The sequence below is a fragment of the Drosophila simulans genome, chromosome X (genome assembly GCF_016746395.2).
Source record: "Drosophila simulans strain w501 chromosome X, Prin_Dsim_3.1, whole genome shotgun sequence".
Lineage (NCBI taxonomy): Eukaryota > Metazoa > Arthropoda > Insecta > Diptera > Drosophilidae > Drosophila > Drosophila simulans.
Window position 1 is genome coordinate 3,083,437 of NC_052525.2, and position 15,558 is coordinate 3,098,994.

Consider the following 15,558-nt stretch of genomic DNA (forward strand, 5'->3'; position numbering starts at 1 on the left):
GGGGCTGAACCCTTCCCCGATTTCCAGCCAGATCGATCGGTAAACTTTGGAGGGGGCACAGAGTACCGGTTTCGGGATCCAATGGGCATAAGTGGCCAGTCACTCACGCACTCGAGACTCGAGGCCCCCAATCGCAAGTGGCCGCACTAGCGCGTCCAACTTTCGTCACTAATTACCGCTAAGTGTACCGCTAAGTTACAACCTATTTCTCTCTATCGGTTGGGAAAATTTTCCAGACGCCCCCACGCACGCAGCCGAAAACTCGAGGGGGAAAATTCCGTCAAATTTAAATAATTCACGGGGTAGCAGACGGAATTTCTCGCTTATCAGTATATATGGCAACACATATAATGGGTAACCCCATAAAATAAAGTTGTATTGGAATATGTTATGTTACTTTCAGTATATATAGCAACACATAGTGGGTAATCCAATTATATATAGTTGTATTAGAATACGTTTTTGATGAGTTAGTATGTTGGTAGTATTCAACTACAACAACAGATCTGCCAACTGGAAAATAATACTACTGAAAAAATGTTCTTTGCCGAAATGAGCTATTTTATTTTTTAACATTATATAAACATTATAAACATTAAACTAACACGTAACTCGCAAAGCGTAAAGCGAAAGGGCTTAAAACCTAATTTATCAATACCGTAGGCAAACTATCCAGCCGAATGAATAAAAATATATATATATATCAACCCAAAACCCGATTGGAATTGGACTTTCGAGGAGGGCGGCGGTGGGGGTTGGGGGGCGTGGCGCATAGGCCTAGCAACCTGATACGCACCTGTTGCGCTATACGTTATGTTATGTACATATATACATATAGAACCCCTCGCCAGCGAGTTTTGTTTTATGGCGGTGGGCTTTTGACTCTTAAGACTCGCGTCGCCGTTGATATCGATATGGAATCTTAATAGCGCGCACAAATCAATCATAAAAAATTAAAAACTAGCGACGATCACAACGGTGGTAAGAGTTTTTCACTTGTAAACCATACTATATCAGCTACCCCCAATTCCAATTGAAGTAAAGCGTCGTAGGTTCGACTTTCCCATTGACTTTGTGGCCAAGGGTTATCAATGGAATTTAAGTGTCGAATGCCGATTCCATCATGGTACATGCAACTTTTACCATCCCACTTAACGAGGACTTACTGTTGGAAAAACTGTCTCAAAGTGTTTGACTACTCCGCCTTCGTTTTCACCGCAACTTTTTCTAGGTGTTTAGTGTTTTACGATTCGCTGACGCAGCCATGGAGTTTATCGAGCTAATATTTAATGAATTTAACTAGAATCCACTGTGTGTCTGGGGTGTTTCTACTCCATTGAGCTCCTCCACGCACCACTTCATCCAGCAGAGTTTTATTTCTTCTATCTGCGTTCCCAGTTTTTTTTTTATTTTTTCCTTTATCAATTTCTGTTTACACACAATTCAGTGTTTGCATTTTCTTTGATGCTCTTACGTTTGGTTGTCATCGCACTTGTGTAATCATCATCACGATTGTCATCACCACCGAGCCCGTAGACACCGATAGACAGGTTAAAAGGGGCGGAGGGAGGCGGTAGGTAATACATATGTATGTATGTACATAACAAAAAAAAAAAAAAAAAAAAAAAAAAATGGTTATATCTTTTGAAAACATTTAGCAAATATGCATGCACAGTTTTAAAATTTATTTTGAATGACATTTAATGCGAAACACAACCGAAAATTTCTTCAAGTGTGTCATTGCACCACGTTTGCCATCCATTTGGAATGCTAATCCCTTGGACAAATGCCGTTTTTGGCCCAGTGCAGCCTCTGGTCGAGTGTAATCAAGAAATTAGAGCAGCGAGCGAGTATTTAGTGTTTGTGTGAGCCACATTTGATATGTGTGAGAGACACGGGTGTATCTATGAGATAACGCGCTTTTTGTCTTTACTGCAGGTCGGAATTCCCAGCGAAGCGATTTTTTCTTATATCAGCTGTTTTGAGCCATTCCACATCCACGAGTTGTCAACGGGCCAGTCTTAATATTTGATTTAGAACAACCGCAGAAAAAAACTCACTTATCCAAAAATTTAAATTATACAATTTATTTTTCTTTTTTTTTTGAAGTGAAGTTCAGCGAATTGTATCCGAATCTTTCGGGCGTCGTTGCAACTGACATTTTGGGCGATATGTTTACACGGTACACAGATATAAGTATATGTATCTGGGCGACACTGAAACATTTTCCACTGCGCAAGTGTGTGTGTGTGTGTGCCCAGATATGCTCTGTTATCATTGTGTGTTTGTATATTTGTCCGTTTTCTTTGCTCACAAAATTCTCACGTCTGTCAAATGAAACGAAAAACCCTAAGACGACGACAAACGATCATCATGATAATGATAATGATAATGCACACGAGAAGGAGACGAGGGGCAAGGCGAGGAGAGGTCGGGAAAGAAGGAGCTATTTGATCCACCCAAGATTTACCATTTGCCCGAAAGATACGAAAACGGTTTTGAAATCAGAAAGAAAGTCAAACAGAGGAGATCATTCACACGCAGATCAAGTTTATATAGTTAGTATCGAATGAAGTGAATATTTTAATGAATATTGTATGAAATAGTTCGAAAGGTGATGGGTTTACGTTATAAAATACAAATGATTCCGCTGACGATCTCGTCCAATGTTGCTTTTCTCGTTACACATTACTCGTTACACATTTGCTCGTTACACATTACCAGTATCAACAACCGAAACGAAAGTGATATGCAAATGTTGACAGTGGCACGAGACCATCATCATCATAATCGGCATCCTCAGGCTACAACTTACCTACACACATGCATAGGTAATAGCTATATGGTAATGATAAGAGCAAATGCCAAGAGCCCCCGATGTTTGCACTTTGAGAATCTGGTCCACGTCCACCGGGGGTTACGCGGCCTATGAATTTTCTTCTTGTTTATTTCGGGGGTTCGCACCAAATTAGGTGGTCAGTTCCATTGTGGGCCCTCTCGTTTTTAGCGTATATTTAGAATAGTCGAATTAGAGGCATATATCCAAAAGCAAACCGAAGCCAGCTGCATGACATTTATCTATTGTTCAAGACGATTTTTAGCCCGTGCTAAGTATCTAACATGGAAAACTCGTATGCTCGGCTATTTATTCTATCCATTCGCCCGAAATGCCCTCGATGGAAAATGGTTTGGGGTATGCCTCTTTTTCGGCACAGAACAACACCGGAGAATGTTGATTTGGATGTTAGCCTAATGGATCAGCTTAAATTGTTTATTAGCAATTTGAGCCACATTCGATTTAACATCCGTTATTTAAGTTAGTTACTTAATTTCAGGTCATTTTGAAGTTGATCAGTGTGCCCAAGGCGGCGTTCGCTTCTGCTTCGCCCGGCTTCCTGGTTACACTTATTTTTGGACGCTGTCGCCGTTGTCTGCAAGTGATTCCATCAAAATCACATAAATCCAAAACAAAACGTTTTAGTCGCCAGCCGCCGACTCAACCTCAGCCCCCTTCCCATGCCCCTGCCCCCGCCCCCGCCCCGCACCGCTCCTTTTGGGAAACTGCCGCCTCAAAAATAGTTTATGTACGAATTTTTGATTTGATGCCAAAATGTCGCCGAATAAATATGTTTTAGAACACAGCGAGAAAATCTGTGATGCCGCCAAACTGAAATTCGCCGTACTTTAACCCCTTTTCTAGCCACACGAACCGTCTGCCTATAGAGTTGTAACATCAATTTAGCCCCTTGGTTCATTTTACTTCGATTTCATTCGATTCCATGGGACTCCAAACATTTATCGGCAATTAACATTCGACCGCGAATTTCTTGCTTCCCTTTCAAGTATTTCTATTATTATTTTTGTTGTGCCTTTGGGCTGCCAAAATCCATAATGTTTGCTCGCAAATTAGTTTTAAAGACTTTCCAGTTCGCAGACATAGGCATAGGCGCATGTGAAACATATTTGAGGGGGCCTGCTGTCCGTGGGGGGAGGGCGGGGGGGATTTGTTGGGGCAGATAGGTGGGCCAATGATCTAAACGCCGAAAACTCGTCGTCAAGAGCCAAAACTAAACAGAGGCGGAAAAAACTACGCTAAAGTAAAACATTCACTGCGGACTGACTATCTATCTATCATCATCGGCATAGCCGACTGCAAAAATCTCATACAAACATTTGAAAATCTAAAAATCAAATACGAATCAGATAAAATGCAGCACTGTTTACGACTGTAGTTGCACATATTGCTACTAACTAGTGTTGGAAATGCATATTATTTATGACTTCAGGTTAGGCTTCATAGATATTTGGTCTCTAAAAATCACAAGCCAGATTACCATATTCCCAAGCTTCTAAAGCTATTACACAATTTGTGTTTGATTACTATTTATTGTTTGTAAAGATGGTGCACCCACCCAACTTTGCATACACTCCCTGAAGAACCATAAAAGACCCGCCTTTTCCGCGTAGCGTATCGTACTTATAAAAAACGAAACTGTAGACGAAATGTAGGAACAACAACAGCAGCAACAACAACAACAACAACAACAGTGCAAATAGAAACACACTAAAATAACAACAACAGGTAGGAGAGTATAACAAAAAGATTTCACGACTTTTTCGGCTTTGTAATAATTTCATTTTATTTTCTAATTCTGGCAACAGTTGGATACCACACTCGAGATAAATTTATTATTTCATGCTAATTTCTTTATCTTTGACATTCTGCTTAAAACTCAGCATACATATTTCGTTGGATTTCGTGAAGGGCGTTGGCAGGGCGGTGAAAAGGGGGCGGTGGAAAAGGGGTCTCCACCATATTTTCAATTGTTTTTTTTTTGTTGTATTTTTCTCATTTTTTTGTATATTTCTTTGCTTATCACCAACACGTGTCATTAATTTGCGTTTGCGTTCACTTTTATTTGTATGTTTTATGTATTTATTTTATTTTATTGTATGGAAAATTTACCGTCTGAACAAGTTTCAACCCGATATATTTTAGTACCTCGAGAATGCTCATAGGAACAGGTACATAATTTCCAAAAAAAAAGTTATTCTTAATTAAAAAGAAAAATTTGAAACATAACTGGCAGGCTTTTCATCGGCAGGAATACTATGTAGTATACTACGAAATTAGTTTTTGATTTTTCGTCGAAGCCAAGACAAGAAGAAAACGTTCGAGCAATTCATGAAACTGTGTACTGTATTTTATTGGCCATCTTGTCTTAATTTTTGTGTATTTAAAAACAATCACCGATGGAAAATTTTCCACCAACTTGGAAACAAGTTCCCCAGATATATCTCTGAATTATGTATAAGCATACACATATTATATATGCCATGCCATTTGCCTTTTTTTATTGACTTGAACTCTGAAGCAACTGCGTAGATGTTGAATTCAAATCCATGACAGAAATGTTCAACTTATTCTGCCGTGTCAACGAATATTTTTTCTCGTGTCGTATAAGGTGACATTTCCTGCAGAATCGGCCTTCGAAGCATTTTCTTTATTTGATTTCATTTTATTTTATTTTATTTCATTTCGGGTGGTTGTTGTGTCTACGGCGCAGTTTGGTACACTTTGGTCCCTTGCTTTTGGCCAACTTTAGCTGACACTTTTTTCCGTTCAAAAAAGCGCAAAAAATGCAGAAAAATGCACAAACCCAGCGAAATTCAATTTTTCACATCGCTTGAGAAACGGGAATTATTGATTATTGAAAAGACACACAATGAGCCCTGTAATTCAATAACAATAATAATATTGTTTGGCATTTATTAATCGAGAATGCCTAAACCTCAATTTGCCAACTTGTAACTTTATATTTCGAAAGGTGATGACAAAAATAATTTGGGCGATTTACAAACATTTTCGAGACGAAATTGAATGAAAATTGTATAATCAAAGAAAACTGCAAAAAATATTTAGAATAAGTTGCACAATTTCTTTGAATTTTCTTTGTATCATAAACCAACAAAGAATATTTTTAATAAAATTGAAAAACGTATCTCTGCAGCTTACACATAAATAAATAAAATAAAAAAAATAATGACAATAAAAATTACAATAATATATTCTTTAAAATTCTTTTGAAAATATTTTTGCAATTGAAAAATCGTAAAACCTTTACGTTGCTTCCTATTCGCAATTATTTCAAGTGGTTCTTAGCCAAACCCCCTGCTCCCCCTTTCGATTTGATCTATCAGCATATATTTATGTTCATATAGCTTTGCACTTGAAACCAGCGGAAAAAACCGATGCGTTTTAAATTTCCATTAAAAACGATTTTCTAGAGTAGGAACTTCGTTCTCAAGAAGCGAATTTGAGAAGCCCGGAATGTCTGACTTCGTGAGTTCTCTTTTTTTTTGCCAATTTTTGTTTATTTCTTAATATTTTATTGGACAAAGCGGAAGGTCTTACAATTTTGTTTCCACGCGCCAAATGTTTTTTTCTGGCTTCATGCCTTATTGGCCAAGAAAGACAGTGTTGTTAAGTGAACAATGCAACGCAATAGATCGAGGATGTTATGCAACACACTGTTACTTTTCGATTAAGGACAAGTGGATGGATCTCTGGGTCCCTGCACATGTGTATGTACATATGTATGTACCTATATCCCCAACATAAATCGTTATCTGTAGCCGATTCGTCATGCGTGTCAAGGCTGTGGGGCAAAGTGCGTGAAACTTCTTAAAAGTTAATCGGACACCAGTGTGCGTGGAAAAGCTGACAAAACACAAATGTGATAAAAGCCAGCGAATGCTTAACCCTCCATCGCCTATCTGGCCCTCTCTTTTTTCCCGTATTCCTTCGCCTTCTGTGCGCGTGGGAAAATAGAAACTCAACCGCAGAGTTTTATTTCGTTTTGTTATTTTGCTCGTGTTTTTGTTGAGTTTCTTGTTGCTACAGCAAGTTAGATAAAATGGAAACAAAACGGCGGAAAACATCGTTCTAACTGGCAAAACCAAAAGGGTATACGAACACTGGATACCCTCTTTCCACCTCAAAACATTCGATATACACTTTACAGGGCGAGGTGCAATTTTAATTCTAAAGGTACTTAAATTTCTTACAAGGAATGTCATAATTAACTTCAGATATAAATTCTGGTATCTTCTCACTTTCGAATTATATTCGTTACGATTCTTTCTAATCAAATTAGGCTGTCTACAACCTCTTTTGTCACGTGTCACGAGCCGAGAACCAGCGATCAAACCCGGAAGACTTGGGTGTTTTTTTTTTGGTGGTTTTGGAGGAAAAAAAACACAGAAATTTGCTATTTCAATTGCAAAACAAAAGGGTATATGTTAGTTATTTCGCTTCAAAGTTATCATCGATTTCAATATTTTCAAAAATATCATTATATTGTGTGTATTTTTTCTTAATTTGCACTTTGCCAACGTTTTTTTTTACGGTGTACGTTCTGAAGGGCTGCGAACCGGAATGGACCAGTGGGCCACGCTCCACACTCAATTGATCAACTGCCGCTTTGCATATGGATTGGATTGGCTTAATATTAAGAAATATAATACATTTCTGTGGCAAAATCAAGGAATGTGTGAGCTGGAGGAAACACTGTGGTTGATCTACAGTTCGTGCCCAACAAAAGTGACTTAATATATTATTTAAAAATAGCTTTCAATCTGTATTGCCAGTGCTTACTATTATTATTTTTTTGTGATAAGAAACAAGCAGCAATGCTTGTTAAATTGTAACTATTTATGAATTAAATATTTTTCGAATGAGTTGCTATATTATTTGTACTCTTGATATCGAAACGTCAAGCGTTTGGCTTTTATCTGCATTCTTGAAAAATTTCAGAGATTATATAAAACGGAGGTTTCCGCTATTACAGGAAACTCAAATACACATGTATGTACATATGTACATAAGTACGTTTCGTAATTTTGACCAAGTTTTCAAAATATACCATTTGGTAATACATTCCGGGATTTAATCGCAATACTATATTACTTATTATATTATATCTTAGATGTATTAATAGCAACAATCGTTACACAAGTAGCAGAAATATAAGAACAGTAACAATAATCAGGTATTCCGTTCTCAAATTTAATTTTAAATAAAGTTTTAAATTACTCGAAAAATAGGTTTCGGCCCACCGTTTGCAACATTCGTTCGCACAACAACAAATCGTACAAAAAACAATACGAAAAAACGAGGTTCAGGGTCAGCGATGTAATATTTTAATTTATTTGGCGTTCTTTCTTTTGCCCACCACATTCGCCACATTCGAGTTTTTATTGTTGTTTGATTATTTTTTATTTTTCTCACTTTTCTTAGCACAAAGCGTTTGTTTTTCTGCTGATCTTTTTGTTTTGCTTTTCGATTCGTAAGCTTTCAAAACTCTTCCTTCTGGATCGGCGACCCAAATTTAAGCCCACTGACATCTATTATTTTAAATCTTTCAATTTTTCTTTTTTGTTTAATGACCCAGGAAAGAAGTTAGTTTCTAGTAAAATAAATCATTGCAAATATTGAGCAGCAAATGCCATGACACAATTATTAGGGCTACATTAAAATAATAATAAATAAAATAATATTTAAAATAAAATAATAATATGGAATAAAAAAAATTTATAAAATTGTTGAGATTTTATTTATTGCAAGCAATGATTCATCATATTTTACAATAATATTTCCCCACTGTGCTCAACTTTAGGTTTTCGCGATTTCCCATGGCCTCTTGTTCATTTGTTCATTTTGTTCATTATGTAGAAACTTTGTTTCGATTTTCGGGGCTTTCGGTTCGATTTGTCCATTAATCTTTCGCCTCGTATTGAGTGGTTAGCCCCTCTCCCTTTGTGGCCTTTGTTCTTCCAATTTGCTTAATTAACTTCTAAACGTCGCCTTTTTTTATTAGTGTTTTTTGCACGCTTCGTTATTATTATTATTTTTTTTTTTTTTGCACTCAACTTCTTTTTCATCTTTTTTCATGCCCAAAATTCCCTTTTTCGGCCAATTGGCAGTTTCGTTTATGCCTTTTATCTCTTTAAAATTTGCGTTCTCGAATTTTGGCTTTTATCAGCAAAATGTGTGGAATCTAGATGATTTAACCCTTGCGCGGCAGCCTCAAACATTATTTCGCATTTTAAGATTTCTAAGTACACTTAGCTCACCTTTTTTTGACATATTTTATGGGACCATCTTAATCTACTTCCTTGGTTCATCATCTAGTAAATTTCTGTGCATATCTTTATTAACTTAAGATCGGCTAAGTTGGCAGTTAGAAGCTGATAACAGCCCCTCCTTGATTGTGACTAAGTAAAACACACATAAAGAAACATATAGTGACCTTGCTTTGCGTTGGCCAAAATTTATTGCTGCTTCTTTTTTGGGGATTTTTTTATGGTCCGATATTATTAATAAAAAATCAAAAAGCTGCGCGTGAAAAAGTGCGAAAAAAATGCGTGAGGAGCAAAAAATGTTTGAAATGTGAAAAAAAAAGGCGTACGCTAAAAGCTTATCGCGGCATTTATTTCTTTTGCGGAATCGCGCGATACGGACCTTGATTGATAACCAAACTATATATAACTATAAATATATATACTAAATTTACCTATAGTGCTGCTATAGCAACCAATGCTAAAGGCCTTCAAAACGGCAAAAAGACGAAAGAAAAACGATGAAAATATTTCAGAAAAACGAAAAAGTGATAGTAAATTAGTTTAGTTTAGTTTGAATTATACTACGACACTTAAGACTGTGACAATTGATAAGATTTCATTGGGGCAGATATAGATATTGCGCTGCCAACTAAATGTATAACTATATATACGCACGTTTCTAGATACGGATAGCATTTCTTCTAGATTTCAGTGGAAGGGGGAAACTTAATTAGCAACTGATTAAAAAGGGGAAATCACAGCAAAGCCTCTTTCGACTTCAGTTAACTAATCATCTGAGATAAAAAGCCTAATTACGAAACCGAATCAAAGGATCTTTACCCACACAAGAACAAATATTTCAAGTACAACATTTAAAAAATGAAATTAAATGAAATTAAAATTTAAGTACACATTTTGTATTCGTATGAGCAACAAAAATATTGAACTCACGGTGAAAAAAATCACCCTTGGCGTGATTTTTACCCTGACATTTAGCAGTCGATTGACTTAAATATCTCCCTCAACTTTCTATTCAAACGCAAGAAAACTCAGCGAGTTGTATATAGAAAAGCGACCCCAGGTGGGCTAAAATTAACATAGCCCCAAAGTTGTTCGGTGGCCAGAAAATCCCGTCTAAGGCTGACCAAAAATAGTCCATCTATCTTTGCATCTCCAACTCTATCTGCATGTGTAGCTTGGTAATTTGAGGCACAGAGAAAAACCCTAAAGTTTTCCGAAATTTTGCGATTTTCCATTGAAGTAAATATTTGACATTTTGTATTACCAAATGCATACGGTGTTGAAAAACACCTTAGAATTATCGATCTATCTTTTCAATTTCAATTCTTTTCAAAGTCTGCCGACTTTATCTCAGTGCTATTGGTTTAGTGCTGTCTTGGGAAGTTTGCTGATATATATTTTTGTTGGTCGCCAGCGCGAAAGGTCACGCTCTTGGCGATCAGAAAGAGACGGCAGCACAGCGAAGGAAAGAGACGCCCAGATGCCGAGTGACAGACGTGAGTGACAGAGAGCAAACGGAAAACACAGAAATGGAAAGCGCAAGAAAATTCTGTTATCCGAAAATAAACAAGAATATTATCTCGGCACCCAGACGTGGAAATATTAGTTTTGGAAAGCCGAAGAGAGCTGGATTTTCCCGCTTATCGTGCGTGTGTTTAACGATTTTCCCCGACGATAACCTCAAGTGCAACATTGACGAGACGTCGGGGGTCTGAAGTGGAGAAGTATCTAAGTATCTAAGTATCTAAGTATCGGTATAGGAGCAGAGGAGTAGCAGGTATAGCCAGTCCAATTTCCTTCTTCCCTGGGGTCTTTTTTGTAGAACCCCTTAGGTGTCCACTCAGGGGTATTTCGTATATACAAACGCAGTTGGTCATAGGGGTGAATATAGTTTTTTATAAGCGTATCCATGGGTTAAAAACTCGAGTTTTCAATTTAAAAAATAACTAACTTCCATCAGAACTACACCAATTTGCACGAAGATCAGGCTGTTTGGTTTTTAATTTTTTTTTTGTTTAGATACATTCTGGTTTAAATGATTTTAAAAGGTATCCAACAGTCGAGACAAAAGTTTTTTGTTCTTATAAATATTTTTCTTTTGTTTTTTGGTGTTGATTGTTTTCCCCCGTGGCTTCAATTTGGAACTCCTCAAGTTTCCCCTGTCGAGTGGGTCCTTTTCTCTTTATTTTGCCCTGTGCCACTTGTGTGTGCACCACTTTTCGGGCACTTTTCCCCGGAGATCACAAGTGCACGACTGTCCAGGGAATGGGGAAATTTTGGTTTTTCCCTACCGAATTCAATCAGTGAAGCTTCAAAATTAATCAGCGATCAAGGGAAAAGAGAAGGATCCCCCAAGTTAGAGTTTGCTAAGTAATTTAGGAATCGATTGATTAACAACTATAAGATAGTTACACTTTTTTACAGAAACAGCTAATAAATGATAATTATTTTCATATAATCTTATGTAATAAATTTGTAAACACAACTTGAAAACTGAGTTTCATTTCGAAAGATGGTAGAATACTATTGATCAAAATACAATAATTTAGATGCATTTTCTTTCCTAATATCTATATCATAATATAACTTCACTCTCCTTCACGATTTTGGCCATAAATTTTGCTGCCCCAGCCACTTCCTTTTGGCGGGCCATTTTCGTTTTCATTTCCAATTGCGATGCCAATACCGAATTCCCGACCCAGACGCACATTAACCTGGCCCACGGAATGACCTTGAACCTGCCGTGACCTTGCAGCCCAGCAAAGGATAAATATGGCAACAAAAAATACGAGGAAAAAGGACAGGAGGCGTCCGAGTGGAGCGAGCAGGATGCCTGTCTGAAATCGCAGAATCCTTTGGAGGATTTCTTGATTGCGCAGGACATGCAGAAGAAGAGGATAACGATGCCGGTGGAGGGGACGTGGAAGTGTCTGTCTGGCCCTCCTCTACGCCCTCTTCCCCCGCCCACTTTTGCGCCCCTAAGGCCGCCCCTATTTCGCCCCTATCTCGACCCACCACCCCACCACACTTTCCCATTTGCGGTTGAATGTCCTTCTGCCCGTCTGACAAGTTTGTTTTGCTTTTTGGCCCGGGTTTCATTATCGTTTTGAAGGTCGCAGACAGTACCGCCACGCCCCCGAGCCCACAGCCGCCCACCCTCCTCCAATGCGCCACGCCCACCCAGCCGTGTGGAAATTTGTGCCAAATACGCAGACGACGGCAGCAAATGGCAAGGAAAAACAAAAATAAATAAGGGATAAGGATAGAGAGAGGATGTCCTGGGAAGAAAACATCCGCAGACACTAAAATAAGAACATATGCGAATACAAAATTGTGCAATTCATGTACTATAGGTTTTGTATCTTTATTTTAACTTTTTAACTTGTATCCTATAGATATTATTACGTGATATTTATGAAATTTCTCATAAATGTTAGATTGTTGTTAATAATACGTTACTTTTGATTGGATTAAAATAAGTTGGTAACTGAAATGTACGCTCTTACTTCATTTAAATTAAAACTGGAGTGGGAAGACTATTAAACAAGTCGTACTCATTTGAATTCCTTACTGTTGTGCAAAACTTAATGTGTGTTTGGGGATGGGAATGGGTACGAAGCGAAGGTGAAAGTGAAAGCGAAAGGTGGGTGGGCATTGGGGATGCATAAAAGGGTGTCGGGGGAGGCATTGTGCTACAGGCAAACGCCTCCGAAAGAGAAATAAAATACGCTACATTATTCATGTAGATCGAGAATCAACATTTCACATTAGTTCTTAAAAATTCGCCGAAAATTAAATGGTGGGCACATTTAAAACGCCTATATACCTAAATATATCTTCTAAAACAATCAACACTCCTTTAAAAACAAATATGCTAAATCCTTCTGCATTATTTTAAGTGCGTTTTAACATTAACATTACAACATTCATATGAAATCTTACTTACCTTTTACTCGTCAACATTTCTTATCAACATTGTTTCGGCAACATTTGAGTTTGCTTGGCCGCGGTGTTTCTGCAACAAAAACGGAAAAAGAACTCACTCATTTTGTTTTTTTTTTTTGTATTTTTGCGCCAGTATTGCTTTTGCTTAGCATTGTTTTGATTTTTTTCATCTAGAGTGCCGTTATAAAAGCGCCACGCTGCACTTTTTGTTTTGCCTTTTACGCTCTTGGCGAATTTGTTGTGTGAACATGTGAGTGTGTGTGTGAGCGCAACTGTACCGGCGTCTTCTTTCTTTGTCCTTTTATTTTTCGTGACGAAGCTTTTTGTTGTTTTTGCAGCTGCCGTTTTCGCCCTCTCTATTCACCTTCCAACATCTTATGTTTGTCTTCACACTTACATTCTAGGCGTAAATTTGGAAGTGCACATGCAAAACGGCAAAAAAAAAATCGACAGCGGAGATAAAGAGGAGGAAGACAACGAAATAATTTGTAAGAAAGGAATGTGTAAATCAAAGCGGAATAGGCGACGAATGGAATGTCGACCACATTTGCATTGTCATTTAAGTTGAGAAACTGGACTGCCAAACCTGACACATAATAAATAAAGGATACATATGTATGTACATATGTACTTTATGAACTAACTTATTTAAACTCTCATTTCTCTTGCCAAATTTAAATATTATCAAGGAGTATTTAAAAATGGAATAAATATTTATATTTATACCACATCACTAACAGTAATCGTAGAATTACGATTGTGACCTTCAATAATTCAAGTGTTCCAGTAATTACGCCTATGAATCAGTTGTGCCAAAATACTCGAGTCTTGAGCTCCTCAAATAAATTATAATTGAAGGTTTGCACATGCGTTCGTTATCTTCTAATACGATTGGCGTCTAAATAGATGGCGCCAAAATGGGAATGACAAATAAACACATATGTACATACATACATATACACGTTTGTACGGTACACCTTGCAAGCGTTGAGTTTCTTTGAATATTTGTATGAATATTTTAAGTATTTATGTAATGATATAATAAAAATAACTACAATTCGAAATAACACTTAGAGAAAGGGTGTGATTTTTCGTCGCTTTAGATTCGAACGTATTTTTACGTTTTTGTAGTAAACTACAAATACAAACACAAATACGTAACGAGAAAAAAAAATAAGAAGTCAAAGATAGCGACATTGTTGCAATGGAAAGACTAGTGCGCAATGCAATTTACGATTATTCGGCTTATCAATGGACGGCGATAGTTTCTGGCCTACGTCGAGCATAACTGCAACTGCAAGGCCCCGGCATTATCATCGCCACACAATTGCGCCGGTTACACCTGTCGACGCTGGCGTCAAAGTTACATTGTTGCTGCACGTGTAGACCGTTAAATGCCAAGTCAAATGCGCCCGCGAATGGGATGAACCGCATTCTAGTACTATCAATACACTCAATAAGGTCGTGCATACAACGTAACTTGCTTATGTACATATGTATGTATGTGTGTATGCATATTTATTTATTTACTTACATATCACTTTGCTAAGTTGCGTTTATTTTCTATGTTTTTTTAATGTTTCACATAACACTGCCCGTTTATACGATTTACTGCAATTGCACTGCAGACGCGACTACGTTGCGTCCGTTTTTTGAAAACCTCTGCAAATTCTGGACAAACTCGATATGGAAACTCGGCATTATTTACGCAGTTGTTTTATTCCGCCATGCACACTTTCCATTTTCGCGCGAAACGAAAACGGTGCAGAAAGAGTGTAATACTATTACAAAAACAAGCAGCGTCCAAACACAAGAAACACATATTGCTTATTGAAATCGAGAACTTGGACAAAAGCTCGCAAATTGCGGGACAATTTCTTTTTGTACCCTGTAAAAGTGGAGCATATCGCTACTGCCGTCTGTTTGCGTGCTCATGCATACTAAAGCGGAACTCTCGCTGCGTTTATTAATTTGCATTGGGCTGGCAGAAGAATTAACTATTTAATTTTTAACTATAAACTATTTAACTATTTTTTTTGGAATATATGTCGCCTTTTTGTACTTAACTATAGTATGTGCAAATTGCAGGGTAGTACTTGGGCGAGTTGGCCGCGTGCATTTTTTTTTTGCTGGTTCGCTTCGTTGCAAAATCAAAACAAAATCCAAAGCGTGCAAACGTGTAAAAGAGAGGGCAGATGCACGCGCCAAAAGCGCTATGTTTTGTACACTTACAGTTGTGGAAATGGAAATCAAAGCGAAACGTAACAAAATCGGGAGGAACTTTGCGTCGGAACCACCTGATGATTTAATACACTCTAAAAGGGTCAAAATTATGTATGCACATTACTCGCAGCAAATGCAGGTCCTTTCAAGTCGATTTTCAAGAGTTCATACATTAGTACATATATACGTTTGTATGCATATGTGCGATATGCACAGTTATTAATTCCCTTCAATATGTATGTATGT

At 37.5% G+C, this 15,558-nt stretch overlaps 1 long non-coding RNA gene across 1 annotated transcript; it reads left to right on the forward strand.

Annotated features, from left to right (window-relative positions):
• Positions 1-13,152: 13,152 nt before the first annotated feature.
• LOC123327387 lies at positions 13,153-13,732 on the forward strand. The gene is made up of 2 exons (XR_006542132.1): positions 13,153-13,339; positions 13,428-13,732. It is a non-coding gene; the product is annotated as an uncharacterized LOC123327387 (long non-coding RNA).
• The last annotated feature ends 1,826 nt before the right edge of the window (positions 13,733-15,558 follow it).